This window comes from Megalops cyprinoides, chromosome 21, assembly GCF_013368585.1.
Source record: "Megalops cyprinoides isolate fMegCyp1 chromosome 21, fMegCyp1.pri, whole genome shotgun sequence".
NCBI lineage: Eukaryota > Metazoa > Chordata > Actinopteri > Elopiformes > Megalopidae > Megalops > Megalops cyprinoides.
The window spans coordinates 26,945,040-26,958,774 of record NC_050603.1 but is presented as its reverse complement, the minus strand read 5'-3'; the positions used below and the strand labels follow the sequence as shown (position 1 = coordinate 26,958,774).

Sequence of the window (13,735 nt, the reverse complement as noted above, 5' to 3'; positions counted from 1 at the left end):
GCCCCCAAACTCTGGAACTCCCTCCCTCTACCTCTTCGTGACTGCCCTTCTCTTCCGTTCTTTAAAGCACATCTCAAGACCTTTCTTTTCAATGATCACTTCTCCTGCACCGCCACTGCATAGCTCTACTTTTTTTTCCCTTGACTACCATGTAAAGCGACCTTGGGTATTGAGAAAGGCGCTATATAAATGTAACTTATTATTATTATTATTATAATCAGGAAGAATTATAACAACAAGGGTAACCTGTTGCAGAGACACATAAAAATCACTTGGGCTGCATCCAACATGCTCAATGCCCATTTGAGAATCCACACACATGTCACATTATTTCCACATATTCATATGTCCCAAATTGGAACTGAAAATATGTGACTTCAAGTTTTTTGGATTGCTTGGTTGTTTGTTTGTTTGATTGTTTGTTGATTGCTGTTCACATTGTTCTAAAACATCCAAACTGAGTCACATATGTGGTAAAAAAAAAAAAACCACATGCCCTCATCACTGGGAAAGTTGAGGATTCAAAGATTAAATCGAACAACTATATAGATGCTCTAGATAAGATTTAATTGATAAATTTCCCTTGATACCAATTTGAATTCAATTTCAATTTATTTATTTGTATAGTGCTTTTTACAACACAAGTTGTCACAAAGCAGCTTTACATTGTTACCAGGCCTGAGACCCCCTCAGAACAAGGGAAAAACTCCCCCTGAGTGACAAGGAGAAACTCCCTAACCAACAGGAAGAAACCTTGAACAGAACTCGGCTCAGAGGGGGAGCCCATCTTCTTCTGGTCGGCACTGGGCAGATGAAACAAAGAATACTGAAATTGTATAATGTATCTAAGACAACTGAATTATATAGACAATAGTAATTACACAACAGAGTAATGATAATATGTAATCCTGGAATGTCCGGTTCTTGGCACACAGTTGGCTTGATAGGTAGGACAGCAAGGTAGCTGAACTGGAAATCAGGATGTGGCACTTGAGCTACAGCTCCAGGTTGCAGGCAGGAGCCCAGAGAATTGCAAGAATGAAAAACATAAAGGCAAGGGAGGAGGGGGGGGGGGGGGGGGGGGGGGGGTGGTGCTGTGTGTAATAAGGAAAAATCCTGGCAGATAAGTAGACCCTAAGGCAGTCAACACCAGACCAAAGCCAGATCAGGTGAGCAGAGTCACCAGGCTATGGTGTAGTGACAGCAATGACCACTTAGTCCACCAGAGACAATCTACAATCTCTACAATCAATAGGGAGAGGCTAGTACAGGGGTAATGTGCTCAAAGCGTTTTGTTCTACTTACAATATGAGCAGCTGCATTTTGAACTAAGGAAGGAGCTTCAGGGAGGCATTAGCACATCCTGACAAGAGGGCATTGCAATAGTCCAATCTGGATGTAACAAAAGCATGGATTAACGTTTTGGCCTTGTGTACTGACAGAATTTTCCTGATTTTTGCTATATTCCTCAAATGAAAGAAAGCAGTCCTGGAAGTGTTTTTATATGTTTCAAAAGAGAGCTCAGGATCAATACAGACACCAAGGTCTTTGATGGTTGCACTTGAGGCCAGCAAGACAGTATTAAGATTTAATGTAATATTAGGGAGGTTGCTCCTTATAGACTATGGGCCAACAACCAATATTTCTGTTTTGTCTGCATTTAGAAGAAGGAAATTTCAGGCCAACCATGTCTTTATATCTTTGAGGCAGGCTTCCATGTTTGATATTGTCAAGGAGACAGGTTTGGCTGCTAAGCATAACTGGGTATCATCTGCATAGCAGTGGAAATTAATGCCATGATTACGGATGATATTGCCAAGAAGCAACATGTATAAAGAAACAAGCAAAGGTCCAAGCATAGATCCTTGTGGTATTCCATGTCTTACTCTGGAGTGGTTGGAAGACTCACTCAAGTGATATCGCTCTGACAAGGGATATCAGACAGACAAGGGTATATCAAGGGAATGGAATCTATCTGCAGGATGACAGTCAGAGATGGGCAATTGCATTTTCCCAGCACCAACTAATTTCCACAGCACAATATTAATGCACAGGGAGAAGACAGACTGGGTGTGCAATCAGAATCTTCATTGCTGCATTGAGGCATAGGCAACATTGGTCACTACAATATAAAATCACTTGGCTTTACTGGCAGGATGGTTTCAGAATAAATTTAGGTGTAATAGTTTCTTCCTTAGAGAATATCAGAGATGTGCTTTTTTCCTGGCTGTGACACAACACATGCCCATTTTCAGCCAGATAAATCTGTAGATTTATAACGACTGATACTAATTTATTCATCACAACTAAAGCTTATTATAATAGTTGGCTCTTATTTGCCTCTGTAAACAGCAATACATAAAGTACTTAAACATGGAGAAATCCAAAACCAAAACATGGCAGACACTTGTTTGCATAAATGTAAACAGCAGTACATGGGTTCTTCATGTTTTCTGTCACTATTATAAATTAAATTAAATGCATAACATATAATATACACTGTTAGACTTTGCTGTAATTTCTACAGTTACTTACTGCAAAATGCCCGATAAAATACCATATTTTTTTACGGTTCACTACTGTTATATGTATTGCATTATCGATATTTTTTATGACGATTCATGTAATTTACAGTGACTTACTGTATATTGGAAATTTGCGGCATTCTGCTGTTTACACAACAGGAGTAGTGCTACTGTAGTTGAAGAACACAGACTTCTAGCAGTGAAGGTAATTTGAAAATGTGTCACTAAAATTTGAAAATCAGCTCACATAGCAACAGTTTTTAAAGTGCGTCGGTATTTGACATGTTTTTCAGCAGCGTAAATAATTGATTGAGAATCGTAGAGAGAAACAGGGAAGGGATAACTTAGACAGGATGTGAGAGCATGACAGTCAGATTTGAACTCCGACCTCATGACTTCAAAGGTGTAGCCGATATGTGTGCATCGCACGTGGGAGAAGTTTGACCTGAAGGCTTTCTGTCAGAAAGTCACACAGTAACTCTGCTGCACCAACGGACACACCGTGCGCATCACTGGACGCACCTCAAACAGAGCTGGTGCAGCGTTAAGGTATGACCAATCCTGACTAATGCTGTGACATGACAATCTTTGCTGACAAGCCTTCCCAAGCGGTAGGATGCCAACTCGTGTCATAGCTAGGCAAGAGCAAATATTGTTAACTGGCTTCCTTTTTCCCCCCAGGGATAACTTTTTCTCGTGCCAAAATTACATTTTCACCAAGGTGACGGTACCATTTTGTTACTTACGACGTTGGGTAAAGAAAACACAACACGTTTTACACTCGCTGTTCGGGATATCTTTTTATTTGTCACAATATGCTATCTGTAGGCTGAAATAAAATATAACCTAAATGCCGGGAGTTTAATGTCAGTAACTGATAAACCTAGCTTAGTTATTTAATGTTAACGTTTGCTAGCCTAGCTTTTGAGCTTGCTGGTGCTGCATTTTAGCTAACGTTAGCGTTAGTTTTAATAGCATCTACATTTTTTAAAAAATAAACTTTATAAGTGTTGTCAGGTGATAGGGCAAGCGTCTTTAATAATGTGGTGGATGGAAAAGGTAGAAGAAAAAGGTAGTATTTATCTAAAAACTGAGCATATGCAAGTATGTACAGGTGTAAATTTTGCAGCCTGTGTACTTAAGAATTAAGAATATTCTGTTGTCATGTGAAAAATCATAGCTTTGCATGTGGAAATAAGCAATGTCCTGCTTCTTTTATAAATTTTGCGGCATTTAGATCCCACATTCACAGGAACCACAGACATTGTAAGCCACAGATTAAAAAACAAGCTCAGTTCAGGGGTACTCTTGCTTGCAAAGTTGAAGGATGTTCCTTTGTGGCAGATAATTTATCAGCTTTGTGTGCTCACTTGAGAATTCACATTAGAGATGGAAGGAAAGTTTGCTGACCCTACGATGACTGCTGCAAATATTTCAGGGTCAGATCATCCTTTGCCGCGCATTTTTCAAGGAAACATAAACAGGTAGCCACTGTTGAGGTGTCAAGTCCCTCAGAAATGATCAGTGGTACTCAGTCTTCTGAGTGGGATCTTTGTCCTCCAACGCCAGATGATCATGGTGGAGGTGGAATTTGTTGAGCAAGAATTATTTTTACATAATTTGGCCCTGTTTTACCTGAAAATGCATGCTAAAATGCAGTTGCCAGGTAGCACCATACAGTGCATTATTGAGGGATTTCAGCATGTTCATACCTCTAGTATGGCAGACTTCTTTGACAAGTTGAAAGGGAAGCTTTTAGAACTGAACATTCCACAAACTCAGATAGATAAAATAATTCATAGTCTCAGTAAAGAGGATCTCTTTACGCTATACAATGAAGGACCATTGAGATCAGACAAAACAAGAAAAACATTCTACAAACATTATTTTGATTACATTGAGCCAATACAGATTTATTTGGGAACTGATACTGCTGGCAAGGAACGCTTTTGTCAGTATGTGCCTATCAAGGAGACATTGCGAACCCTCCTCAGACAATCCAGTGTTGAAGTGCAGTGTAACCAAGCAAGATGTCACAACTGTGATGACATTAGGGATGGAACAGTTCATGAAAAAAATCTGTACCGTTCAATTCACTTGTCACGGTTTGGGACATGCGTGTATTGTTCGGGTCAGGTCATGCATAGCGTGACGTGTTTTTTTTTTTTTTTTCATTTGGCACAGAGACGAATGTTAAGAGTGTCAAGTGCAGCAGGTCAACTGCAGAAATGGCAAGCGGAAAAGACAAAGGCCCAGAGTTTTTAGAGGATGCACCGACAGTATCATTTCGGTCTGCTGTGTGGGAGCATTTTGGATTTAGTGCTACCTATGATGATGGCGGTAAGAAAGTGGTGGATAAAACTGCGACAGTGTGCAAGCACTGTGCAACACGTGTTGCTTATGCTAGCGGCAACACTTCCAATATGTTAGCTCATTTCCGGAGACATGTGTCAGTTGACACCCCAGTGTGTCAACTGACAGCGAAAGAAGGAGAGAGTCCGGTAGGAAAGAACAACTTCTACTCCCCGCAGCATTTAAACAACCACTCAATGAAAAGTCAGACAGGGCCAAAGCTCTAACAAGAGTACTGGCTGTTTTTATAGCGAAAGATATGCAGCCTTATGCCATGGTGGAGTATGCAGGATTTCAGAATATGATCAAACTACTCAAGTCACGGTATAACATTCTCTCCCGCAAACACTTCAGCAACGTGATAATTCCCGAACTGTAAGACGAGACACGACGAGTAATTGTCAAAGAATTGTCCGAAACAGCCTACGTAGCTCTTAATACAGATGGATGGACCTCCAGGGCCACTGAAAGTTTCCTAATTGTGACTGCACATTACATTACTTCGGAGTGGGAGATGAGAAGCGTCGTTTTGCAGAACCGGCCCCCTTTATGAGAGCCACACAAGTGAGCATCTCTCTGAAGCACTGACATAAGCAGTGACAGAATGGAAACTGGAGAGGGGCAACAGCACAACCCCTGTGACTACAGACAACGCAAAAAACTGGGGCCACAGATCGGGTGCTTTGCACACACTGTTAACCATGCAGCCAAAAATGCAGTCTCAATAAATCAGGTATCCAGACTGCTGGGGAAGATTAGGAAAGTGGTCAGTTTTTTTCACCTGAGCACAACAGCTTCCCATGCCCAGAAAACCAAGCAGGAGATGCTGCAACTACCTGTTCACAAACTAATACATGACGTCACAACTCATTGGAACACAACATATGACATGTTAGAGCATTATGTTGAACTGCAGGCTGCCATCTTTTCTGCCATGATGGACAAAGAAGTTAAAAAAACTATGAAGGACATTGCAGCCTTGTCAGACACAGAGGCAAAACTAGCAGAGGACCTGATTAACACTCTTAAACCCCTGAAGACTGTGACAACACTCATGAGTACTGAAGCATCCCCGTCCGTGTCAATGATCATCCCTATGCAAAAGATGATATTGAAATCCATGACACCTAGTGATGGGGACACTTCCCCCATCAAAGATGCGAAGGCAGCCATCTCTGAAGACCTTGAAGGCAGATACAGAGACCTTGATCTTCAGGGCTATCTGCACAGAGCCACAGCACTGGACCCAAGGTTCAAGTCCCTGCCTTACCTGGAGGAAGCCTCTCTTCAGAAAATCTACAGTAATCTCACCACAGAGGCGATGGAAATTGAAGAGGAGGTATTGTGTTTTTATTTTGTATATAACTAAATTTAATGTAATTTATCATCATTACCATTGCTGTATATTTCTTAAACTAAACCCAGCATATTTGTGCCTTTGTAATATTTTTCCCCACAGCCCAGAGAATAAGTTTAGTGTCTTTGCTGCCATGAAAGCATTTTGTTGTTATTAATATTTTCAAAACTATTATGCTGTTTGTCGGTTTACTCTACAGGGTCAACCCAGTGAAGTCCAGGTGGCCAGTTCATCCTCAGCAGCAGAGCCTGGAGCATCAATGACATCATCTCCTCCCCAGAAAAAATCTGCCATGGCAGAGCTATTTGGAGAACTCTTTACAACAGGTGAGAGAACCACCAAGCCTTTGCTCGGCATCATTCAGGTAGAAGTCACCTCCTACAAAGCCACAGGCTGCATTTCTATAGATGCAGATCCCCTCGCATGGTGGAAAAGCAATGAGCCTAAGTATCCTCACATTACTAAATTGGCACAACGTTACCTCGCTGTCCCAGGTACATCTGTTCCAAGTGAGAGAATTTTCTCTACAGCAGGGGACATGCAGGTAGGTCTCGTCTCTCAGCAGGTAGGTCTCGTCTCAGCAGAAAATGTGGGCAAACTGATCTTCTTGCAAAAGAACATGAAAATAGAATGAATAGAGCAATGTTGTTGTTGTTGAAACAGTGCAGTGTGTGTTATTTTTATTTATGCAGCATTTTATATTGATGGGCAGCAAATTTATTTAATTTATTTACGTTACATAACACAGTGGCATGTTAACTTTTGATACGAAATCCAGCCATATTTATTTGTTTGATTTTATTTCAAATACTGCACTTTCATTTCAAGTGGTTGTGTTTATTTTAAAGAAAGGAAAGTATTGTGCTGGTTGAGCTTATGTTTCACTTTATGTTGGTGGCCTTTGCCTAAATGTGACCCTAAAAATAGGCAAGTTAAATTCACAGCTTTAAGTCATTTTTTCTCTTCATTTTAAAAGATTCACCTAAAACCATGACCACAGAACCATGATACAAACCGAACCGTGGATTTTGTGAACTGTTCCACCCCTAGATGACATGGTTTTCGAGGATGTAATGGATGGAAAAATGTCAAAGAAAATTCTCTCTTAAAAAGCACTCCCTCATTGTCCCCCATCTTTTACCAGGATGCGTTTGAAGTTACAAATCCACTTGGCTCAGGAAAAAAAAAACACAAGATCTTAGCAGGGTACATGAGTCTTGGCGAGATACAGCCACACAATTGTTCCCTAGTAGATCCCATGCAGTTGGTCCTACTGTGCAGAGAATGACTTCAAGATTTTTGGACTTGAGAGGGTGTTTTCAAGTATTATCGCAGACCTTAAAGATTTGGAAGATGCAGGGATTGATACAGATGATGACATTAGAAAAGCGTCTTTAATTTCCATTCGTGGTGATAATCTTGGCTCCCACTGTATTGGTAGTTTCAGCGAAAACTTCAGATGCAGTATACATTTTTGCAGATACTGCTTGATTAACAGAAGTGATTTTCAGAAGACCCCTCTAAAGTTAGGGCCAAAAAGAACAGTCAAAGATCACAAAGAGAATGTGAAACAGTTGTCCACCACTGGCCAAGAGGTAACACAGGGAGTCAAGTTTGACTCGCCTTTCAATTCACTGAAACATTTTCATGTTTGTACTGGGCTCCCTCCATGTTTGGGCCACGATCTATTTGAAGGAGTCGTTTCCTATGACTTGGCATTGTATATTGATCATCTAGTGAAACAAGAAAAACATTTCACATATGCTCAACTAATTTAAATACTGAGGAAGTGATGGTCTCAACAAACCTTGTGAGGTGAAGGTTGATGGCAAAAGGCTTTGTGGCTCTGCAGCACAGAACTGGTGTCTGTTGCGACTGTTGCCATTGTTAGTTGGCAGAAGGATGAAGAGTCCAGTGGATAGTCAAGTTTGGCAGCTGTGGCTACAACTAAAGGAGACGGTTGAACTCATTTGTGCTCCCAAAATCTACCACAATCAGGTTGCTTATCCGAAGACAATCACTGAAGAATATGTGCATTTAAGACACAGCCTCTTCCCTAACCATTCACTGAAGCTGAAACATCACTGTTTACCTCACCACAGCGATCTCATTCTGCACTTTGGCCCTCTTATTCATTTGTGGACCCTCAGAGAGTAAGCATTCGTATTTTAAGGAATGTGCCAGAAAACTCCACAACTTTGTTCATCTATGCAAAACACTAGCAGAAAGGCACCAGTTGCTTCAAGCTTACCTTTGCAGTGGCTCAATGTTTCCCTCTACAGTTCAAGCTGTTGGTGAAGCCAGTGAATATGATGAGCAACTTTATTGTGGTCTTATTCAAGAGGCTGTAAGGGCAGCTGGCTTTGCAAAAGAAACAATGTCTGAGGTATCAGCAGTGGTCTACAAAGGGACAAAGTACAGTAGAGGGCTTGTTGTTGTCATGAACGATAATAAACATGGTTTGGTTTTTGGAAAAATCTCAGTGATTCTCAGTCATACACAAGTGCACTTTCTTGTTGACATGCTTCAGTCAGTGCTTTTTATTGATCTTGGACTTCATTGCCTAGGAAATTCTGAAGAAAGATTCATGTGTTCAGGCTGTTCAGGCTGACAGTTTGTGTGATTACTACCCTCTGCGAGTATATCAAGCTTCAGGCCTGAAAGTTGTCTCCCTGCATCACGCAATATGCTCTTTTTAAACCATTACAAACATGGATGCTGAAAACCTACAGCGTGAAATTAACAAGACATTACCTGAACTGGAAGATGAGACACTGAGGACACTTGTTGCACACATGAGAGATGTTATTGGTGTCAGAAAGCGAGAAGACCTTGTTTGTTGGAATCCTTTTCTAACTCCAATACAGAGCCGAAAACTCATTCAAGCCTTCAAAAATGGTGAGAGCATATTATCCATCTTATTCACAGCAGAAGGCCTTCTTAAAGAAGACTGTTAATTAATTTTGAAATTCATAAGAGACTACTTTGAAAGTCTGTGTTTGGAATGAAAAAAACTTTTAGACATCATTTTCAGGGGTATCCCAAGCACTGTGTTCTTTCTCAAATATAACTCTGACCCTGAAATTTATTAATGTGTGAATAATCCATCTGTACATGTCGAATTCTTTCACAGTCTTTATGGAAGCAGATGGGCAAGTGGCTTCAGGTCCTTCAGAGGGTCACATGGAACCTAGTGTTTCACCGCCTGTGCTTCTCCTGCCAGAAGGATTTTCACTCAATCCCACTCAAATTTCCCTCCTTCCTTCACAACCCTCACAACGTCAACCACCTTCCTCAAACCAAAACAAGTCCTCCTGGATCAGCAACTTTGAAGTTCCATGGGACGAGATGCCAGCCCAACTGTTACAGGCCATGGAAAGAGGTAACTTGGCTCACCCAGAAGACAGAAGAACAATGATAAGAGCTGTTGTTGAAACAATCCAAGTACACTGCCCAAACCCCAACAAAGCTGCCTGTGCAGAGGTTGCTAGAGTGATTGTATCCAAGTACCCTGGTACCTTTGCTGATAAGACTGGGGAAGGTGAGCAGCTGGGATGTGGTTATTATTCACTGCACAAACAGCTTAAAACCAGAGTTGAACATGTAAATAGAGATAATGTCAGTCATTGAATCCGAAAGCCTAGGAAAAGGTCCAGTGATGACAGCAGTGGTGATGATGTTGCCATCAAGAGAGGCAGAATAGGAGTGGATAGTTATGGATGTACTAAATGGCAACCAACCGTTCTTCCAGAGAGAGAAACATCAGAATCATTGGAGGGCAAGAGAGACCATGATAACTATCTTCAAGTCAGCAGGACCTACAGCTGTTGAGACGACGGATAAAATGAGTATATGGGATTAACCTGTATTTATCAGAGGCACATGATAAATACTTGGCCCCCTCCCAGTCTATGCGAAATTGAAGAGCAGTGGCCTCTTTTCACTAAAAGAGGTCTCTGCAGTCATTTCCACACACTTACCGACATTAATGTTGACATGCGCCTCCATGAAGCTTTCCTTACCAAGGGCAGGAGGATCTTTGAACTTTTCCAGAACCAGATATTTAAATGGAACAAAGACATCCAGGCTCTGCTACGTGAGATGGAGTGTGAAAGCACAGAGATGAACAACCACTAGATTGCCATCGCTGTCATCCTTCTGTTGATGAAGAGAAAGAGGAACAAATCTTCATCTTTCTTTCTTTTTCAAGTTTTTACACCTTCACTCTCAGTTCAAATCTCACATTTTGAAAAGGAACATTGTTTTTACTTAAATAGAAATTACTTGCAATATCTGAGAGGCTTTTCTTTGTTGGTTTGCAGCCAACCTCGACCAAGATGTCCATTGAGCAGGAGGTGACATTGCCCACCACACCAAGGGTGATCATGCTAGGTACGAAAAATAGTTTCAAGGAGAGGAGGATGTTTTAATAGCAATGTTTGTTGAGGTATTTTATGACATGCTGCAAATGAGATGAAGATGCCTTTGTTTTAGGGAGTAGTTTGATGTCTGCAACCCAGTGGATGGTCAACATTGAGGGGAAGGTCTTCTCTGAAGCTAACCAGCTGTATGACTTCACCAGTGCCTTTGTTGTCTTTTTCAGCTCCTTTTATGTGTTCAATCTGGAGTATCAAGAGTCAGCATCCACTATGCTGGAGATGGTACAGAGGTGGGTAATTCACTGCATAAACCATTTAATAGGTAATGGTACATATATGGACTGTATGAGCAATCCATACATTTACTAACAAAGAGAAAACAACCAGACTGGAGTGTACTGGACAAAGTCTCTGTGTCTTACTTCCAAAACATGGCTCCTGTGACATCGCTATTGTGCACAGATGATAGTAATGATAGATGAAAGTAATGATAGATTTAAAGGTAATGTTTCAGCCTCCCCTGTTTCCAGCTCACCAGCCGCCACTGCTCCATAGTTTGTGGATGTTGAATGTCTCATTTCTTCAGTGGTCATTATGGTTGTGGACGGTTTTTCATCTCAGTGTCGTGGTGGGCTACTGGCATGCCGGCTGGTGGATATCTTGGAAGGATAGCAGATTCAGGCCTCAGGTCTCAGGTCGGATGGATGTCTCAAAGCAGAGAACCTGCTCTAGGCACAGTGCCCCAGGAGATGACTGAACAGGAGCAGAGAAATGCATTAATGTAGTAAGAACACAGTCACTGTAGTTCCAAAGAGCAATAAAAGACTAGGAAGCAACACGGACAAGAATCCCTGCCAGTCACAAGCACCATAACTACAAGGGTATAAGCAGATAATATTTGCAGTCATGAGAAAGATCTCAACCTAGTCTATCCCATCAGTCAGCCAGCATATATAGTGGTGGTTAAACCATAAGGGATGATGGTAAAGAAGGTTTGTGGCATCATATGGCTCTATGGGTATGTTCTTCTAAGTCTCCATCTAGTCTGCAGTTGACTGTAACAGACTCAACAGGTGCATTTTAACCTAGATGTAAATTCTGAGACGTGTGACTCCTTGAGATAGCTGGGTAGAAGTCTTTATTGGTTTTTGGGGCTCTGTAGGAGAAGGCTCTATTACCAGCCAAACTATTTCATATGTTAGGAAGTACCAAATAGCCAGTATGTGGTGGATTTTGAAGAGAAGTACCTTGGAAGCAGGCGGGTACTTGACAGGAAGCCAGTGAAGAAAGTCAAATACAGGAGAAATTAGTTCATTTTTTTCTTTTTGCAGCTGTATTTTGTCTGGTCAGGATTATCATTGCTCCTTCCTGGGATGGCCACCAGAGGGACTCATAACTTACTTTGTTCTGTGTCTTTTTTAGTTAATGTCTTTCACTTGTGTTAAGCATATTGTTTTCGTTCTGTTTTTTTTTTTTTTTTTTTTTTTTTGTTTTTTTTCTTCCTTCTGTTTTTCTGGCAGGCCAAACGTATTGAAATAAAAGTCTGATTTACACCAAATTTGGTAGTATTGTCTGTTATTATATGAACTTGTGCATGGAAACTTTTGGAGGGGGCCGAAGGCCCCCTCACCCCGATATTTACAAAAAACCTCCTTTTTTAGGGGGTTTTTCTAAGCGATAAGCCTCCTAGGTCGTAATTCTAGGGAATGTGAAAACTGGTCCTGGATGTAGCCCAAAGGGTCTATTAATCAAATTGCACGGGGTTTGTGGATATCTGCTATAATTTGGACGTTACCTGGGTCTGAACCCCACCTGACCCCGAAAACGATGAAAACACATTTTTCCCACGCCTATAACTCCTAAACGGTAACAGCTATTCACACCAAACTTGGTAGGTTTGTGGCATATGTGCATGCAATTCTGTCATAAAGTTTGCAGATGTGGGGGGCGAAGCCCCTCTCCATAAAAAATTCTATAAAATATGATCTCAAAATATAATGGGAGTCTATGGCAGGACTTGCAGTACTGCAGTCTTCCATGAGAGGCGCCAATGAGTGTTCTGAACAGAAACTTATACAAGACTGGCAACAACAAGATGGCGGTGCAAGCAGGCATACAGGAACCTTACGCAATTTAGGGTTTTTATGCTACCATTCTCAAGTTTGGTATTCAAATGAGCTAAGTACTTACGTTAACGTCAATGTACTTTACAAACGATTACATTCCTGTCCTCAATACACTTTTCAATTCGTAATATCACCGGCGTAGCGACTCATCGCGGTGCCTTGTAGCTAACCGTTGTGTAAACGATTGCATTTTTCTTATTACTGTTATCTTTACAGAAAGGTGAAATGAACGATTACTTTATTACCGCTCCTCTAACAAATATCAACACACGCTACCTAACTACTTTTAACCTTGCTGGTCAACTACGTTTTCATTTACAGATACAACGTTATTTCGTCACCCGCATTGCGAGTTAGCCAGCTAGCGTTTTGTAGCATGCTAGCATCGTCGGACGGTGAATATTTTGTCATCGTTGTGTCTATAATCATATCATTATTGTATTAACATTCTGCACGCATCTAGCAAGCTAGCTAAGTTAATGTTTCTGCACTTTTACCTACGATTATATCGTTCTTTTCAATATTGCTCGCGCAGCGTTTTTATATAGCTAGGTAAAGAATTCGTTGCTAGCTAGCTAGCTTGCTAATGTTTTGCTGAGTCACTCGCCTAGCTTGCTAGCAATACTTGTTTACGTGTTTGAACGAATCTTATTTTGACTGTCGAAGTGAAATAACGTTGTACATTGTTCAATACTCCTCGTGTAGCCTGTTTGAATGAATGTTATTATGTCTCAGTATGAAATAACGTTGTATTTGTAAATGAAAACGTAGTTGACCAGTATGCTAGATTCGGTTCATCGCTTAAAGTAAATACGCTGAACTCAGCTGCAGCTGATCTTGTGTTAAACTCTGTTTATCGTTGGAAAAAGCGATACGTTTTTCACTGCAGCGAAAATGTTTCATAATCTCCTTTAATGTAGTGTTTGCTGCTTTCATGGTACTGTGAATAACATTCGTGAATGCGTTTTGTAAAACCGAAGAGGGCTTGTTATGGAA

At 41.0% G+C, this 13,735-nt stretch overlaps 1 pseudogene; it reads left to right on the top strand.

The window, feature by feature from the left end:
• Window positions 1–5,766: 5,766 nt before the first annotated feature.
• On the top strand, window positions 5,767–10,371 carry LOC118796422 (annotated as a pseudogene).
• Window positions 10,372–13,735: the final 3,364 nt, after the last annotated feature.